The following is a 19509-nucleotide window of genomic DNA, read 5'->3' as shown; positions in this document are numbered from 1 at the left end:
GAGTCATAGTGGGAATCTAATTAGACAGAAAACTAGGAATCAATCAAATATATTGTTTTTTTTTTTTAAAGAAGAATGAAAAGAGAGGAACAGGAACACACGAGGGGAGGAAAAAGAGGAAAAAGATGAAGATTATCTTGTCTAACTGGGACATACAAGTAGAAGTCTATAATAAGGAGAAAATGGTGAAGGAAGCAGCTGATACTTGAATTTCATTCTCATCTGAATTGATCAAAGGAGAGGAAAAAATATACATTTGGGTCCAAAAATACATTTCATTTAACAGGGAAATAGTGGGAAGGGAAAGAGGAGAAGAAAGGGAGTAAATAATAGAGAGGATAGATTGATGGAGTAGTGTTAAGATAAAATCTGAGGATGTCTGAAAATATTTATAGTAGTTCTGCTGTGCAAAGAATTAAAAACTGAAAGGGGTACCTACCAATTATATATGCTACTATATATATTTATAATTATTATATATACTATATTTATAATATATGTATAATTATTATATGTACTATATCTAAATATAGTAGGATACTACTGTGCTGTAAAAAAAGATGAAGGGGTAGTTTCACAGAAATCTGGGAAAACTTTTATGATCTGAAATAGAGTGAAATGAGCAGAAGTAGAACAGTTTATATACAGTGACAATATTTTAGACAACCATGAAAAGACTGATCAATGCAACAGAACAAAATATTTCTTACGAGCCTGTTTTGTGTCATACAGTGGGTGAAGCAGTTTGCTATATTGCTATAAGATATATTGCTATATATCTTATTTGAATCTCCCAACAACTCTGACAATTACGTGCTATTGCTACTCTCATTTTTAAAGTTGACAAAATTGAAGCAAACAAGGGTAAATGAAGCCTAGCATCATTCAGCTAAAGGGTCTGAGGCAAGATTAAAATTTGGTCCATTATACCACCCAAAGTCTCATAATGAAACATTGTACTCACCTCCTAATAGAGAGGCAATAGACTCAAAGTGCAGATGGAAATATATATATATATAAAAATATATATATATATATACACATATATGTTTGTTTATTTGACAATATGTTTTTTTTTTTTAACTCTTACCTTCCGTCTTGGAGTCAATACTGTGTATTGGCAGAAGAGTGGTAAGGGCTAGGCAATGGGGGTCAAGTGACTTGCCCAGGGTCACACAACTGGGAAGTGTCTGAGGCCAGATTTGAACCTAGGACCTCCCATCTCTAGGCCTGGCTCTCAATCCACTGAGCTACCCAGCTGCCCCCTGACAATATGTTTTAATAAGATAGTTTTCTTTTTCCCTTTTTTTCTCAATTGAGAAGCAAAAAGGGACAGAAGACTTTTGATTGAAAATGTTTATTTTTTAAAAAAAACTGTAGATATGAAAAAGACAATTTTCAGATAAAGAAATCAAAACTATCAATAAGCACATGAAAAAGCATTCTAAATCTCTTTAATTAGAGAAATGCAGATCAAAACAACCTCACACTTAGCAGATTGGCTAACATGACAGTAAAGGAAAATAATGAATGTTGGAGGGGATGTGGCAAAATTGGGACATTAATGCATTGCTGGTGGAGTTGTGAATTGATCCAACCATTCTGGATAGCAATTTGGAACTATGTCCAAAGGCCTTTAAAAACTGTCTGCCCTTTGATCCAGCCATACCACTACTGGGTTTACACCCCAAAGAGATCATAGGGGAAAAGACTTGTACAAAAATATTTATAGCCATACTCGTTGTGGTGGCAAAAAATTGGAAAACGAGGGGATGCCCTTCAATTGGGGAATGGCTGAACAAATTGTGGTATCTGTTAGTGATGAAATACTATTGTGCTCAAAGGAATAATGAACTGGAAGAATTCCATGTGAACTGGAATGACCTCCAGGAACTGATGCAGAGTGAAAGGAGCAGAACCAGGAGAACATTGTACACTGTAAACCTTAAAATTCCTTAGACTTATAAATGTTGGAAATTTCACCATTGGGATTCCAGGAAAAGGGATAAAAACAAGGAGCACAGACTAAACCTGAATAGTGCCAATAGAGCACACAAGAAATATTAAAGTGAGACTCAAGGTTGCGACGCTTAACTTATGTTTAAGTCGTAGGACTTCCTTGTATCTACACTCTTTTTGAAGTACTCAAACAAGTACAAAGCTTGACTATCATGCTGGCTCCCTATATCCCTGAGGAAAAATCAGACAAGGGAATGACATTTCCCCATCAAAATAGAATTCTAATTCTTTTCTTCTTATATTATGGCAACTTCCTGTAGTCTTGGCTACAAATGGCTTAGTGAAATATTACTGCATTCTGTCCTACATACTTTTGGGATAGAAATTACTTTAAACTGGACCTATACAAGGTCTATTTTGAATTTTTCTTATGTTTTTGATTATTTTTCTATTCTTTTGATAATTGACACATACACCCCCATAACTGAACATTGCATTCTGAGCTAAACTTGATTTTTTTTTTAAAATACTTACTTCAGGGGGGATTGTATTTTAATTTAAAATCTAAGAATTTTTGAATTTTTTTTTGTTTGAGATTGTATTTTTATAAAAATCCAAGAATTTTGTTTAAGATTTTACTTTTATAAAAAAATTCAAAGATTTTGATTCTGTTTGAGAAAAGATCTTCAAGAAAGAAGCTTGAAACTTTTATATCCAGAGAATGAACTGTTGCAGAAAGATGCCGAAAACCTACACTTCATCAAGAAGATCAAGAATGAACTTTGGATGTGATTGATTGGACTGAACTTTTGATTGAACATTTATTGTAACTGTACACATTTATGCCAAAAGGGACTGCCCCTAATTTGGCTTTCTGTCAATGCGCCTAGCAAAACATTGGTTTTGCTTTCTTTTCTTTTCTATTTCCTTTCTCACTATTCTAATTTCTCTTAGAAAATTGAATATTGTGTATATCTTTAGTTAGAAGTGAATTTAGAACTACAAAATGATTATGTTAAATGATCAATGGGGAGACTAGTCTCCCAATGATCATCAGGGGGGATTGTAAACCTTAAAATTCCTTAGACTTATAAATGTTGGAAATTTCACTATTGGGAAATTTCATACTTGGAAAATTTCTTACTGATAGTCTATTGGAATGGGAACCCCATTGGCATGGGAGGTTCCTCCTCCTCCCTTCTTAAGATTACTTTAGGACAGAAACCTTTTGCTGAACAATGGAAAGGACTTTGACCTATGCTTAAGCATAGAACAGGAATTTCTTTGAGTCATGATTGATTTTAGAATTGATACAATGGAGATACTTGGAATCAATCTCCACCCTACTCAGTCCTAACAGGATTGAGGAAGGGCTGCAGCATAGATCAAAATTTAATTATTCCAATCTCTACCCTACTCAGGTTAACAGGATTTAGGAAGGGCTGTAGCAAAGGATCAAAGATTTAATTATTTGAGAATATGACCTTCAACAGACATGTGCAGCAAAGCCAGAGAGCTCTGGGCGGTCCTGGGTTAAGCTAGAGCCTCCATTGGCACAGGGAAATTGATGGGCAGTGATTGGTAGATGTGAGAACTGAGGGGAGGGAACTTGGATGGTTTCCTTAAAGATAGAGGGGTCTGAAGACTCAGGGGGGTGAGTGGAGGAGTTGGTCTGAGTGGTTGGAGTGTGCTCTGAGAAGCTTGCTCTTGAAGGAAGCTGAAGGTGGGGGCCTTTGAGACTGTTTCTCCATTTTGGTCACGTGAGTAATAGGGACTGATCTCATTTCTTTGCCCCAGCTATCTAAGGGCTTGGGCCTTTTTGGCCCAGCCTAAACAGAGGGGGTATTTAAGCCCTATTCCCTTCTCTCCCCTTTCTCTCTCTCTGTCTCTAATTCCTTTCTTCCTCCTGTTTGTAATTAAACTCTATAAAAGATTGACTGCTGACTTGAGTTTTCATTTAGGAATTACATAGCTGAATTCCTTGGCGACCTTAAATTAATATATATCAGTCTTTTAAAGTGATTTCCTTGTCATAACACAGAGACGGATACAATGTGGTACAACCAAATGTAATGGACTTCTCTACTAGCAGTAATGCAATGATCCAGGACAATTGTAAGGGACTTATGAGAACACCATCCATATTCAGAGGAAGAACTGTGGGAATAGAAACACAGAAGAAAAACAATTGATCTAATGGGTTGATGGGGATATGACTGGGGATGCAGACTCTAAATGATCACCCTAGTGCAAATAAATAATATGGAAATAGGTCTTCCTAGCTTGGGAATAAGTGCCATATTTGTACTTTTTATCAAATAGTTTGTAGAGTATTGGGATTAATTGTTTTTTAAACGTTTGATAGAATTCACTTGTGAATCCATCTGGCCCTGGTGATTTTTTCTTAGGGAGTTCTTTGATGGCGTGTTCAATTTCTTTTTCTGATATGGAATTATTTAAATATTCTATTTCCTCTTTTGTTAATCTAGGCAATTTATATTTTTGTAAATATTCATCCATTTCACCTAGATTGCCATATTTATTGCCATATAATTGGGCAAAATAGTTCTTAATAATTACCTTTATTTCCTCTTCATTAGAGGTGAGGTCACCCTTTTCATTCATGATATTGTTAATTTGGCTCTCTTCTTTTTCTTAATTAACCAATACTTTATCTATTTTTTTTTCCTTCAAAATACCAGCTTATTTATTAGTTCAGTAGTTTTACTTTCAATTTTATTAATTTCTCCCTTCATTTTTAGGATTTCCAATTTGGTCTTTATCTGAGGATTTTTAATTTGTTCTTTTTCTAGTTTGTTTGTTTGTTTTTTTAGTGGCATGCCCAATTTGTTAATCTCCTATTTCTCTTTTTTTGTTAATATAGGCATTCAGGGATATAAAATTTCCCCTGAGAACTGCTTTTGCAGTATTCCAGAAATTTTGATATGTTTCCTCGTTGTAATTCTCTTCAATGAAATCACTGTTTCTTTAATTTGTTTTTTAACCAATCAGTTTTGGAGAATCAGATTATTTTAATTGCCAATTAATTTTTTATTTGCCTCTCCATGTGTCCTTAGTAGTTATAACTTATATTATATTATGATCTGGAAGAATTGCATTTATTATTTCTGCTTTTCTGCATTTGTTTGCAATGTTTTTATGCCCTAGTACATGGTCAATCTTCATGAATGCACCATGTGCTGCTGAAAAGGTATATTACTTTTTATCTCTATTCACTTTTCTTTATATGTCTATTAACTCTAAGTTTTATAAAATTTCATTCACATTTCTTACTTCTTATTTTTTGGTTTGATTTATCTTGATCTCTGAGTTCTCCCACTAGTATAGTTTTAATATCTATTTCTTCCTTAAGCTCCAATAGTTTCTCCTTTAAAAATCTGGATGCTATTCGATTTGGTGCATACATGTTGAGTACTGATATTTCTTCATTGTCTATGCTATCTTTTATCAGGATGTAATTACCTTCCTTATCTCTTTTAATCAGATCTATTTTTACTTTGGCTTTGTCAGATATGATTGCAACTCCTGCTTTCTTTTTCTCAGTTGATGCCAAATAAATTCTGCTTCAACCTCTTACCTTTATCCTGTGTGTGTGTCTACCTGCCTCATGTGTATTTCTTATAGACAACATATGGTAGGATTTTGGTTTTTAATCCACTCTGCTATCTTCTTCCATTTTATGGATGAGTTCATCCCCTTTGCATTCAGAGTTATGATTACCACCTGCATATTCCCCATCATTTTGATTTCCTCTTTTAGTCCTACCCTTTCTTCTTTCACTATTTCCTTCTACACTAGTTTTTTGCTTTTAATCAGTTCCTCTCCTCACCCTCTTATTTTACCTTCTTTCCTGCCCGCTGCCTTCTCCCCTCTTATTTCTCTTTAATGTTTATTAATTGCCCCCTCCCAACTTTTCCCTCTCTTTTAATACTCCCTGCCCCATTCCCCACCTCCTTTATTATTCTCTCTCAACTTCCCTGTAGGGTAAGATAGAATTCGATACCCCAATAGATCTGACTGTTCTTCCTTCTCATAACCGATTCCGATTCCACAGAGAATAATGTTTACATATTACCTATTACCACTTTCTTCCTTCTCTTCTTATAATAGTATTCTCTGCCTTACCCCCCTGTCATGTGCCTCTTTATGTGGTATAATTTTTCCTATTTTTCTTCTTCCTTCAACTTTCTCTTAGTACCATCTTCTTTTTTTGTCCTCTCCCCTCTTTTTTACATATCATCTTGAACAACTTAATACCACAACCTCTGCCTATGAATAATTCTTCTAACTACTATGATAATGAAAAAAATTTTAAAGAGGTACAAATATCATTTTTTCTATATAGGAATATAAACAATTTGACCTTATTGAAGCCCTTAAAAATTTTCCTCCCCTCTTTCTTGTTTACTATTACATGTTTCTCTTGAATTTTGCATTTAGACATTAAATTTTCCATTTATTTTTGGTCTTTCCCTTAGGAATGCTTGGAAATCTTCTATTTTGTTAAATGCTCATACTTTCTCCTGAAAGTATATAGTCAGTTTTGATGGGTATCTGATTCTTGGTTGTAGACCCAATTTTCTTGCCTTCCTGAATATCATATTCTAATTCTTGTGGTCCTTTAGTGTGGAGGCTGACAGATCCTGTGTAATCCTGACTGGGGCTCTTTGGTATATGAATTGTTTCTTTCTGGCCATTTACAATATTTTCTCCTTGACCTGGAAGCTCTTGAATTTGACTATAATATTCCCGGGTGTTGTCTTTAGGGGATTTAATGTAGGGGTATATTTTGTCTTCTTGTTCAAGAATTTCAGGGCAGTTTTCTTGGATAATTTTTTGTAATATGATGTCAAGGTTTTAATTTTGTTCCAGGCTTTCCGGTAGACCGATAATTCTCAAATTGTCTCTCCTGGATCTGTTTTCCAGGTCAATTGTCTTTTCAATAAGATATTTCATGTTTTCTTCTATTTTTTCATTCTTTTGATTTTGTTTTATTAATTCTTGCTGTCTCATGAGACTATTAGCTTTTACTTGCCCAATTCTAGTCTTTAAAGACTGATTTCCAGTTATTTTTTTATTTCCCTTTTTGGTTTGGTTTATCTTGCTTTTCATAGCTTCCAGCAGGTCAATTCTGGTCTCTAATTTGCTTAATATTACTTCATTTGATTTCTGTGCCTCTTTTTCTATATGGGAAATTTTGTCTTTTAAGCTGTTATTTTGGTATTACTTTCACTTATTTTTCCCACTTTTCTTCCCATTTTTATTTTATCTTTCTTACTTGGTTCTTAAACTCCTTTTTGAATTCCTCAAGAGCTTGTGACCAATTTCCATTGGGGGGTGGGGGGAGACGTTTGGATGTGTTTCCTTGTTTGTTACCCTCTTTTGTTGCTTCTGTATTTTGCTGTTTTTCTCCATAGAAATTATCCAGGATTAAAAGCTTTTTTTGCTGCTGCTTATTTCTTTTGCTACTTGTGGATTGGGGTTCCTGCAGGTTGATGGACATTACTTTCTTAGCTTCTGTATTACAGGGCTTTGCCTTGGTAGTATCTTCTCTTCCTAGTCAGAAGCCCAAGTAAGAACAGGTAATGTGATGTTCTTTGTGTAGTGCACTTTAAAGAATTTTACCTTGAGGCTAGCTTTTCAGCCCTTGCTCGGCAGCCTCTTCTGAGGTCAGCCCTATCTCCTGACTTTGCCCAATCTTAGCACTCAGCTGCCCAGGCTCTGCACTCCTCAGCCTCAGGTTCCAAGTCTTGCCTCCAAGGTTTTGCACAGGGATAAGTCTGTGAGATTTCCCCAGCCCTCTTTCTGACTCTGGCAAGGTCATGTAGGGGAGGGGTGATCAGCTTGCCCTTTGATAAATTCAGTTTTTTCCCCCTTATAGTGTGGGAATCCCCAAACACTGCCTACCTTTAATGCTGTATCCCTTGGGAGAGCTGTTTTACTCATCCAATTTTTATTTCTAGCCTTTTGAGATGTTTTGTAATGATCAATTGGAAGGAGATTCAGAAGGTTACTGTGACTAAGTCACCAGCTTAGCTCCACCTCCTCTATTCTCTTTCTAGAAGATACATTGCCAAGTTTTCAAACTCAGAGAACCCCTAAGTTAAAACTCATTTGTTCATTGCTCAAAAAATCTCCTGAAGCTGGAAGGATAGATTCTGGGATTGATCTTGCCCAGGAAATCAAGATCCCTGCTCCTCTACAAATGAGGCTAGAGTTCAGGAAAACTGTCTATGAATGTCCCTCTCAGGCCAAGTGGGCAAGCAGATACCTGCTACTGTAAAAGCTTCCACAGGAACTTTATCATTGTCTCTGGATGCTACTCCCTCTTAGGCTAAGAAAGCCCATTATGTTCTTGGTTTTTGAAATGCTAAGAAAGCAAGTCAGAAAGGCAGAAGATGTCCAGGAACTCTCCTCAGGCCACCTAAGCAAGTCCATACCATTCACCAGACCCTCCTGTTATGAGTAATGTGAAGATTAAATTAACTCCTCTGCCCATTTTTAGATTTAGTCACCAAAAGTGTAAACACCCCATTCACATTTGAGTGGGGGAGGTCTGTGACCCACGTGTGCGATAGTGGGTGACGAATCAGAATCAAACTGACTGCCCCATGGGCAGTCCTAAGCAAAGCTTCAACTGTAATTGGTAGATGTAAAAGTGGAAGAAGGCACAGGAAGTGATGCAAAAGTGTCTTTAAAAGGGAGTGACAACTTCCTGTGGGAGATTCGACTTCTTCTGGAGTTCTGAGTTTGAGTTTGAGGCTGATGAAGAATCTGCTGACTGGACCTGAGATCTTTCCTGGTGAGAATGTTTTTAAATCTCTCCCTTTGGACTGACACATGGTGAGTGAAAAGAGCTGACTCCTTTCTGGATTTTCTGAAGAGACTAGCCTCAGGAGTGACCTTTTCTCTTGAAAGAGGCTCCCTTCATCCCCAGGTCCTCGGCTCAAAGCCAAGGCCTCTCTGGCTAAGGACTAAATTCCCCTGCCTGGGTTGAACCAGGGGGTTAGAGCAAAATACTTAATGTGTATGCTAGATATCTTACCCTATCCTCTCATTTTCTTACTTTCACTCTTTCTATATTTTGTAAATAAATTGTAAATAAATCTCTTGGGGATTTCATAAAATTCCTGGTGACTCTATTCATAAATAATCCAGTCCAACCTTTTATATAAAAGCTCCCTTACCCCCACCCCTTACAGTAACCATTATTTGCTGGAGAGATGGGGAGCTGGAAAATAAGTTAGAGGGAGAAACTCCCTCCCCTTGGCATTATTGCACTCCAAAAGAAATGTGAAAAGAAAAAGATGCCAAGTCCCCCAAATAGGCTGAGCAGGTCTGTTAGCAAGATCATCCTGATAACATCCATAGATCATGAAAACCAATCAGATAATTAGTGTGTTGTGCTCTTAAGAAGGTGCCATCCAGGCCCATTAATATTCCAGAGGAGGGGAAGTATGCTCATCAAATTGACCAAGAGAAACTTCCTTGATCAACATTCCTTTAAACTAAGACCTATGTCCATGTTGCCTGACATAAATTCCATATTCACAGAGGCAGAGTCCTTCCATCTTCCCTTATAAAATTCATGCTATCTTTCCTCTGGCATCACCAAGTCTGTCAGCTAGAAGGAAATTATAATCATACCTGTTATAGCTATGATGATGTTATAAGCTTCCTAGAAGTCTAAAATAAGCAAAAGCTTTTCAAAGGGTTACATATCATCTCCAAATATGAATGATGAACGGCATAGCACTCAAGAAAACCCTTCTATACACTTGTTATCATTTTTCTGTAGCCATGAGCACTGGGATTTCAATATAATCACGAGCTCAGCATTGTGAACAATTCCTCCACCTGTTCAGAATGCATCTCATCTCTTGCCTCCTTTTTCATCCTATGTGATTATTTCCATATCTTTCTGCAAATCCTTCATAGTGAATATGTGTAATGTATAGCAATATAATATCTTAATCTTTCAATATTTTGCAAATACCAGTATAGCATTTGGGACTTATATCTATTTTCCCTTATTGTTACTATAGTACTGTTACTATACTTTTTAACAAAACAAAATTGAGGTTAAAGTAGAACTATATCTGGAATCCCATTAAATGAGATTTCATTATTAAAATATCAGAAAAGTAGTCCATACTATGGACTTCTAAGTCTAAGGACTTTCTTTTTCTTTTTTTTTTAAACCCTTACCTTCTGTCTTGGAGTCAATACTGTGTATTGGCTCCAAGGCAGAAGAGTGGTAAGGGCTAGGCAATGGGGGTCAAGTGACTTGCCCAGGGTCACACAGCTGGGAAGTCTCTGAGGCCAGATTTGAACCTAGGACTTCCCGTCTCCAGGCCTGACTCTCAATCCACTGAGCCACCTAGCTGCCCCCTCTAAGGACTTTCTAAAGCAGTGTTCTAGCAAGACTCTATAGCAGAGGAATTAAGGCTGGAAATCGAGGCAAAATTTCTGAGTTTGATTCTTGGTCTTCCACTTACTAATTTTGTTATAAATTTACATGAATTCTCTAATAATGAAAAGGTAGGCAGCACGGTGGATAGAGCCCTGGGTCTATTTGGACTCAGCTTCAGACATTTATTAGCCATGTAACCCTGGCAAGTCACTTAACACTCTTTCCCTCAGTTTCCTCATCTGTAAAATGAATTAGAAAAGGAAAGTGCAAATCATTCTAGTATCTTTACCAAGTAAACGCTGAAAGAGGGTCACCAAGAGTTGGACATGACTGGAAACTACTCAAAAAAGTAATAACAAATTCATGAAGTAGTCAAAGGTCAACAAAATATTTTCTTCATAGGAATTTTGTGACATTGTTATCCCCATTTTATGAATGAGGAGATAAATTCATCAAGATGAAGTTTCCTCATGGTCACTTAGGGAATTGGATTTGGAGCCCCGATTTAAACCTGGGCCTTCTAGTTCTAAGTCAGACATATTTTTTACTGCTCTATAGGTTTACAGTAAAATATATGAGAAGGAAAATATAAAATGGGCATTTTTTCTTTTTTTCTCTTTTATAAAAAAGGTCAAGGGCTAGAGAAAAGGGATTAAGTGACTTGTTCAGAGTCACACAGCTAGAAAGTGTCTGAGGTCAAATCTGAACCCAGGACCTCCTGACACCAGGCATGGTTCCCTATCCACTGTGCCAACTCACTGCCCCAAAACAGGTATACTTGAGAAGTACTTTCCAAGCTGAACTGGGCATTCTAAGAAAAAGGTACAAATTTCACATCACTAGGTAAGTTTATTTGTCATTGAAGATACAAAGGTCACATCAATATATCAAGAATTTCAGATAATTCCAGACTTAATTTTTCCTATAAAATAGTAATGAAAATAAGTATATCCAGGACTTTAAAGAAATTAATCTGTGTCCTTAAAAGAATTAAATATAGTTCAGTTCTACTTTTTATGTCATATTTGCATAATTTGCATCAAAACATGTTAGGAATCTCTTGATAATGTTTATAATGAATATATACCTGTGTTTTCCTGGTCTAATATTAATGGGAGTAGTAGGAAAAATGTTGCAAGCTAGAAGGAGATCATATAAGAGAACAGTTTCACACTGGAATGTGGAAGTGGAACTCATGTGAACCAAAATGAATTTGATCACTTATCACAAAGCAATTCTAATACTTAATTCTAATTCTTTTTCAACAATGTGACATTAGTCATTTCTTTATAGAAATGGGTTTGTTAGGGGAGACCTCAAACTACTATTTATTTCCTCTTTCTTCATATTTTACTTTCAATTAGGATCTATTGCCACTCTGAACAATAGACTGTGGATATAGGCACAAGGTGTTTGGCTGAGATTCTCAGGGAAACCAGGAAATCAAATGGTTCTGTATTGCTTCTCAGGTCAGTTGAAAACTCCCATCATTTAGAGACCTGAAAAACCTGGCCTTTCAAAATCTTAATGCATTATTTTCCTTCACACATTTTATGGTTCAAGTATACTGCCCTTGTTATTCCTCACACATCCATCATCCTTGAGTCCTCACACTACCTGACCCCATATATCCAATTAGTTGACAAATCTTATGTCTACCTCTATATCTCCTAAATCTAATACCTCCTCTCTACTCACAAGGCCACTACCTTAATCCAGACCTTCATCACCTTTTGTCTGGACTACTGCAACATCTTCTTAATTGTTCTCTTCACCTCAAATGTTTCCCTTCTCCAATCCACCATTCAGTTAGCTGTCAGAATGATTTTCTTTAACTCAAGGTCTGATCAGGTTATTCCTCTCCTCAAGAGACTCCATTGACTCTGGATTGCTTCTGAAGTCAGGGTAAATTCCTATCATTGAAAAGCTTTTATAACCTGGCCCTACGATAGCCTTTCAGAATCTTTCTTTATGTATTATTTCCCTTCACATACTTTATGATTCAGGTATACTATCCCATTACTCACATTTGACATTCTATCTTCTTCATTTCTTTGCACTGACATTCTCTGCCTGGAATACATTACCTCTGACTTTTAAAGTCTCTTAGAAGCCTTTGTTTTATTCAAGATTCAATTTGAGAAATACTTTTCTACATGAATCCTTCATGGATCCCCCAGAAAATAGTGCTCTCTCCCCCAAAATTATCTTGTATGTTGAGGGGTATACATTTTGTACATACACACACATTTATATGTATCTAAACACACACACACAAATTATCTTACTCACCTAAACCTAGAGCAGTGATGGTGAACCTTTTAGAGACAGAGTGCCAGGCTTTCCCCCTCACACCGAGTGCCATGCCACACACTCCCACCTCATTCCCCTCCCTTACCCCAGACAGGGAAGGAAGGAAGCACTCCCATTGGGCCAATAGATAGAAGGATGGGTGAAGTGAAAAATGTCTTCACTGCAGGGAAAGAGGGAAGGAGCAGCACTCTGCTCCCCTCTACCACGGCTGTCTCTGAGTCACCCACCTTCCCCACTGTGTGCTCCCATTGATTTTCTGGGCAGGGAGGAGGGGAGGCACAGTGGAGAGGGGAGTCCCTCTGCCTTTCTAGTAATGAACTCGGGGGGGGGGGGAAGGGTGGTTCTGTGCCCACAGAGAATGCTCTGTATGCCATTTTTGGCACCTGTGCCATAGGTTCACCATTACTACCCTGGAGTATAAGCTAGTTGAAGGCAGCAGGGGCTGTTTCATTTTGTCTGGTTTACTACATAGTAAGCTCTGATCTATGCTTGTCAGTGGTTTGATTGACCATATATTTAGTAAGCACAAGACACTGTGCTAGGTGCTAGGAGATACAAAGGTAAATAAGAAGACTATTATTGTCTTTGAGTAGTTTAAAACATAGAGGGACAGATATATTCTAGTAGTAGTGATGGTATATGAAAAGAGGTCATGGAATACATATGATAATGGAAATATATATAGTGGGAAAAGACTAAAACACATTATAAATAATTATAATTGAGCAATATAATGGATATTATTTAAAGACATATGTGATCTGAAAAGGTATGCTAGTGACATGTTGAGATAGTCTTTTTGCTTTATGTTCTCACAATGTCAAAGGAGAACAAAGAAGACTCCTTGCACAGTGGTGAACCCTCAATAATGAACTTTTTTTAAAAACCCTTACCTTCCATCTTAGAATCAATATTGTGTATTGGTTCCAAGGCAGAAGAGCAATAAGAGCTAGGTAATGGGGGTTAAGTGAACTTGGGATCTTGTATAAAGGAAAAGGACAATTGATTGGTTTACATGAAGTCAAAGGAAGGAGAAGTTCAATAGAACTACGTGGGAGAAGCTTAGATATAATGTGAGAAACTTCTAAGACAAAAGGGTTCTTAAGATTAGATGATATCTACCATTCATATCTAGGCTGAGATCATTGTGTATTTGAAGTTTATTGTTCAATCTATTGAGTGGTAAGGGCTATCGGGGTGTATGGGGTGTTCAGGGAGGGGTAGCACCCTTGGTACGGAGGGCTTGTCCTGCCCTCCTAGGGCAGCTCTCCAGCCTCTGACCCCCACCTGACACCCAGCTCTCACTTGTGGCTCCCAGTAGCTGCTAGCATTCGGCAGCAACCACACCCCGGGCAACGGCTTTGACAGGCCGGCTAAACCTTGTGAGGGTATCCATCGGGTCGTCGACCCCTGGTGAACTAGGGCTTTGCTCACCCAGCATGTGAAGACTGCTTTGGCGGAACAGGCGGAAGAAACCAACAAGAAGGTTAAATGGCTGAGATGGCGACGCAGCAAAGCACTGTGGAGTGCTCAGGGAGTGTTGGAACACAAAGGACAACATGGCCATCCAATGCAGCTGAGGAAGTCTCCAGGCGTAAGGATTTTTCATGCCACTGGACCCAGGCTTCCAACGCCAAGAGAGTGGGACTGTCTCTGTGCATTGACTTTTCCACTTAAATCTCTTTCATGCACACGTATCTTTGTGCACGCTCATCTATTCCAACCCTGCCTACCCTTTTCAAGACCTGCAGCGATGGGGGAGTGGCGACGCAACAGGTGGAGGTGACCACTGGCAGTTGTAGTCACGATCCTGCACGTAGGCGGCCCACGGACCAGTGGTCGTGCGGCCCTGTACCCGGGCAGCAGAGATGTTCGGCAGCATCCTGGGCGAATGAGCAGCCCTCTCTAAGATAGTTCAATCTATTGGGTACCTGAAGTTCTATTGTTCTATGTAGGACAAATCTACTAATCCAATCGAGGGTGATTCAGGGGTACCTGAGGGTTTAATAAAGCAAAGTTGTCACCCCATAAGAGGCTTTCTTGGCAAAAATTCTAGAGTGGTTTGCAACTTCCTTCTCCAGTCCATTTTATGGATGAGAAACTGAAGAAAACAGAGTTAAATGACTTGCCTAGGGTCATATAGCTATTAAGGGCCTAAAAGCCAGATTTATCTTCAGATGAGTCTTCAGGCTTGGTGCTCTATCCAGAGATGAAAAGTCCAAGTCAGGATTATCAGGGAGAGGCAGTAGAATTCTCTGTTGTTCATTTTTAGGACAATAAATAGCTGCCTCGATATCCCTGGGAAAGGACTGATGACTATTATTTCTCTTTTCTTCCTCAATCAGGTGATCAATCACCTGAAAACACCCTTGGATCTATCTACCTTATCATTTCATGTCAAAAATTATTTCCTCTAAAAATGGTTCAGACCCCCACTTTACCTCTATAGGAGTCTTCATAGATTTAATTAGTTCCAATTTAGGTATCCTTCTTTTCCTTTTCTTTCTTTTGTGTCCCATTCTTCCAATCTCAAACTTTCTGATACAGGTTAGAATTCCTTTTTGCCTTTTCACATTCTTTTTCTTTGTTTCTTCCTAGAACTCCTTCAGTTATTTTGAGGAATATTTCATTCTCTTTTTTTCCTTCATTTTTAAAATTAATTAGCATTCTTCTCTCTTCTGCTTCTCTCCCCATTGGGGAAAAGAAGAAAACAAAACCTCCATAAAAATATGCATAATGAAGCAAAGCAAATTACTACATTGGTCAAGTAAAAAAAGATGTGCATCTCTGCACCTCAAGTCCTTCACATTTCTATCAGGCAATAGTTAGCATGCTTCATCTTTGATCCTCTGGAATTGTGGTTTGGCAATGCATTGATCAGGATTCTGAAGTATTTCAAAGTTGTCTTCCTTTATAATGTTATGATTGTAAATTTTTCTTCTAATTCTGCTCATTTCACTCTATATTAATTCATATATGTATTCCCAGTTTTCTCTAAAGCTGTCCACTTGGTTATTTCTTATGGTGTATTAATAAGGAATATTAATAAGCAATATGGAAAAAAGAAATACATTCTCCCACTCCTTTTACCTTCTCTTGTGGTAGAGACCAGCTTGTCTCCTTTGTGTGTACATATATTACAAAAACATAAACCTTGTGCACTATCTGAAGATCTATGCAAAATTCTCTTTGTTCTCCACCTGTGCTTGAAGAGAACCCCATACTCCTTTATTTTCTCTTTGGGAGAATCCTCTTTACTAAATGCTAAAACAAAATACTTATTTGTCACATCTGTTCAGAGGACTTGGTCATTGGAGGGTCCTGAATGAGGTTTAGTGTATTTTGGTGATAGACTAATATAATTTGCTCAGTAATTTTTAACTGGCAGTTATCACAATCCTGCCATATCCTAACAGAAGCAAAAAGAAGACCATCTACCATTCAAAATCCAAAATTTCTAATTTGAACTACTAATCTCTTTGCCACTGAGCTCTAAATATCTCCTTATTCTTCCCTGTTTGATAGGTGTCTTTCTGCTCAAAGAAATAAAGCTTAAATTGTCATAGGAGAGACACAAGCATGAAAGATAAAATTTAATTATCATCTTATTTCACCTTGCTATTAATTCCCAGATTTAGCTGTACTCTGGCCATAAGGTTTGCTATCCTCATTCTGTTAATTTGTTCAGCAGACCAAAACAAACACAAATACATAAAATGAAATCTGGTTATCTACATTAGACATACCTACTTTGTTTTATCCTTGATCTTCAGATATTTTTGTTGTGGTTCAGTCATTTCAGTTGTGTCCAACTCTTCATGACCCCATTTGGGGTTTTCTTGGCAAAGATACTGGAGAAAATGGCTTGCCATTTCCTGATCCAGCTTGTTTTACAGATGAGGAAACTGTGGAAGAGTTGAATAACTTGTCTAGGGTCACATAGCTAGTGTCTGAGGCCAGACTAGAAATTAAAAAGGTGATTCTTCTTTACTCTAGGCCTGGTACTCTGTCTACTTCACTGCCTCAAGGTAATTAGTAACTTATTCATCCTTAGTGTTAATCAATAATTGCTAAATCTAACCTTTTTATTCCACTCAGGTTTGAGTAAAACAATATTTTTTGTGTTGTGGAAAGTAGACAAGACTTGGATTCTGCCTAGGTTTTAAACTCATTTTAGACTCTTACAAGTTGTATAACAATTAGTAAGTCAATTAGTTGCTCTGAGGCTTATTTTCCTCATTTGTAAAATGGATATAATGATATTTAAATCATCTACTTTAGAGTTATTGTGAGGATTGAATGAAATAATGTTTATAAAGCACTTTATAAATGCCAATTATTATTTGACATAGGCAGAATCACTTAATCTAAAATCAGAAGCTTCCTAGGGCATGGTCAATACTGAAATAACCTTAAAAAAGTTAAGTTAACCTAAAATAACTTTAACTTTCAAGTAGTTTTTAAATTTTCCTAGCAGCTTTCTTCCAACTTTTGTTCTTTTCTCTAGGCAGGTTTTGTTGTTAAAATTTTAAATACATACATATATATGTATATATAAACAAAAAGATGGAAAGATAAAAATTATGATCATATAAAGGAATTTTGCAATCCATGAATATGTAAATGGAACATTTGTGGTTGGTGGCAAGGAAAAGAATATGAACAACCATGTGAATAACTGAAGTGGAGTGGAGGAATAGGTAATGGGAGTTTAGTTGCTCAAGAAACTGGGAATTTAGGGTATTTGAGGGAAAAGTCTTCTAATTGAAACTGTATATTAGGATGGAGAGGAAAGCTATGAGCTAAATACTGAATCTGTTGAAAAAGGAGGAAAGATTTTCTTGGAGATCAGTAGATAATAACTACCAGAATCCAGATTGGATGATAAATTTGGATTGTTTGAATCTGAAAAAAGGAAAGATTGTTGAGCAAAGGTTGAAAACTGATGGCTGGAGAAAGGGAGACTTTAAGTGGCAATTTGGAATGAAGGCATATGAGTGAAAGTATTGGAAAGGATGGCCAGAGAAGCTATGTCATGCAGAAGGAACTAGGTCTCAGATAGAGTCAAAAGATGGAAGGAGAAAGAGAGGAAGTGGTGTAAGATGAAAAAAAAAATTGCTAATTATAGAATAAGCATTCCAGAAGACATAATGGGAGGAGTATGCATGTTTGCAGCGGGAAATTGGAGGGGTCAAGCTAAGGTGTATGAGAATGAGGGACTGACATTTGGGATTGGGAGAGATTTTTATCTATTTTTGTCATTAAATCAATATACAAACCGTTGTTTTGTTGTTATCTGTCCCTTATCATGGAAGTAAAAAATGGGAGGTAAGAGGGTACAGGTAGATTGTGATATGCAAAAGTGTTGGACACACTAAAAGCAAGCACAAAGAGGGGGATTATTCCAATAAAATGAGAAATCGATATAAAATGAAATTGAAAGGAGAACTCAATTAATAAAACAAGGAACTTCTTTTCAAAAAAGTAAAAACAGGGGGCAGCTGGGTAGCTCAGTGTGTTGAGAGCTAGGCCTAGAGACGGGAGGTCCTAGGTTCAAATCTGACCTCAGCCACTTCCTAGCTGTGTGACCCTGGGCAAGTCACTTGACCCCCGTTGCCTAGCCCTTACCACTCTTCTGTCTTGGAGCCAATACACAGTATTGACTCCAAGACGGACGGTAAGGGTTTAAAAAAAAAGTAAAAACAAAGTTGATAAAGCATTATCCAATTTAATTGCACAAAAATTAAATGTCCAAAATTATAAATTAAAAAAGAGATCACAACAAATGCAAAAGAAATAAAGACTTAATGTGCACAACTATTCAACAATAAACTTCAACCACAAAATAAATGAATAAATAAATAAGATAGAGACAAAACAGAAAAGACAGTCTAAAGAAACCAATTTTAGGAGAACATATTGAATGGATCATTAATGAGCTGTCATATAAAAGGCAGCATGGCAAAGTAGATAATGAGCTGACCTCAAAGCCAGGAAGGCAGGGATTCAAGTTCTACTTCTGACATATTAAAAACTGTGTTCTTGGACAAGTCCCTTAACCTTTCAGAACTCTACGCAATACCTCTAAAGCTATGAGTCACAGATGAGATACAGACTTGCATTGGAAGAGGGAATTTCCTCACTTAGTAATTCCCTGTATCAAGGAAATCACAAATCCCAAGTTCTAAACCCTATATAAAATAGCATCAGGACCAAATGGATTTTTAGGTGGATTCTATTAGATATTTAAAGAACAAATAATACTATGCTATTTAAATTATCTTAAAAAATAGAAAAAGGAGGCATTCTACATGTTTCTATTTCTCCTATCGGGTAAATAAAGCTTTTATCTCCATGCTAGGAAAAGATAAAAAAGAAAACAATGTAAAACAATAAAGTAATATTAATTAAACAAAATGCTTACAGACAAAATATAGGAATGTAATAAATGATACATTATGAAGAAACCGGATTTAGATCAGAAATATAGCAATGGTTAGAAGCAACGTCATTGAATGCTTAATAGAGTATTGAACATGTAAAATCAATTTTGAGTTCAAATCTCATCTCATATACTTTGTAGTTATATGACTGGGAAAGTTCCATCTCTCAGCCTCAATTTCCTTATCTATAAGCTTGGGATAATAATACTTTTAGCTTTTTGCTCATGATGTTGAGCCACAAATGAAATAATGTATGTAAAATTATTTAATGTTAGTTCTTTTTATTCAGGATGTAGCCTGCCTCAAGATTAGGATAATAACAAGTATAATAATTTACAAGTCCATAAGAAAACTCAAAAA

At 36.9% G+C, this 19509-nt stretch overlaps 1 protein-coding gene across 2 annotated transcripts in view; it reads right to left on the bottom strand.

The window, feature by feature from the left end:
* Positions 1 to 19509, bottom strand: part of DZANK1 (double zinc ribbon and ankyrin repeat domains 1) — a 146670-nt gene that overhangs the window by 37852 nt on the left and 89309 nt on the right. The gene's annotated exons all lie outside the window — the stretch shown is intronic.

Source organism: Monodelphis domestica, chromosome 1 (genome assembly GCF_027887165.1).
Source record: "Monodelphis domestica isolate mMonDom1 chromosome 1, mMonDom1.pri, whole genome shotgun sequence".
In the NCBI taxonomy this organism is placed as follows: domain Eukaryota; kingdom Metazoa; phylum Chordata; class Mammalia; order Didelphimorphia; family Didelphidae; genus Monodelphis; species Monodelphis domestica.
The sequence above is the reverse complement of the archived record's forward strand: the minus strand, read 5'-3'. Positions and strand labels throughout refer to the sequence as shown.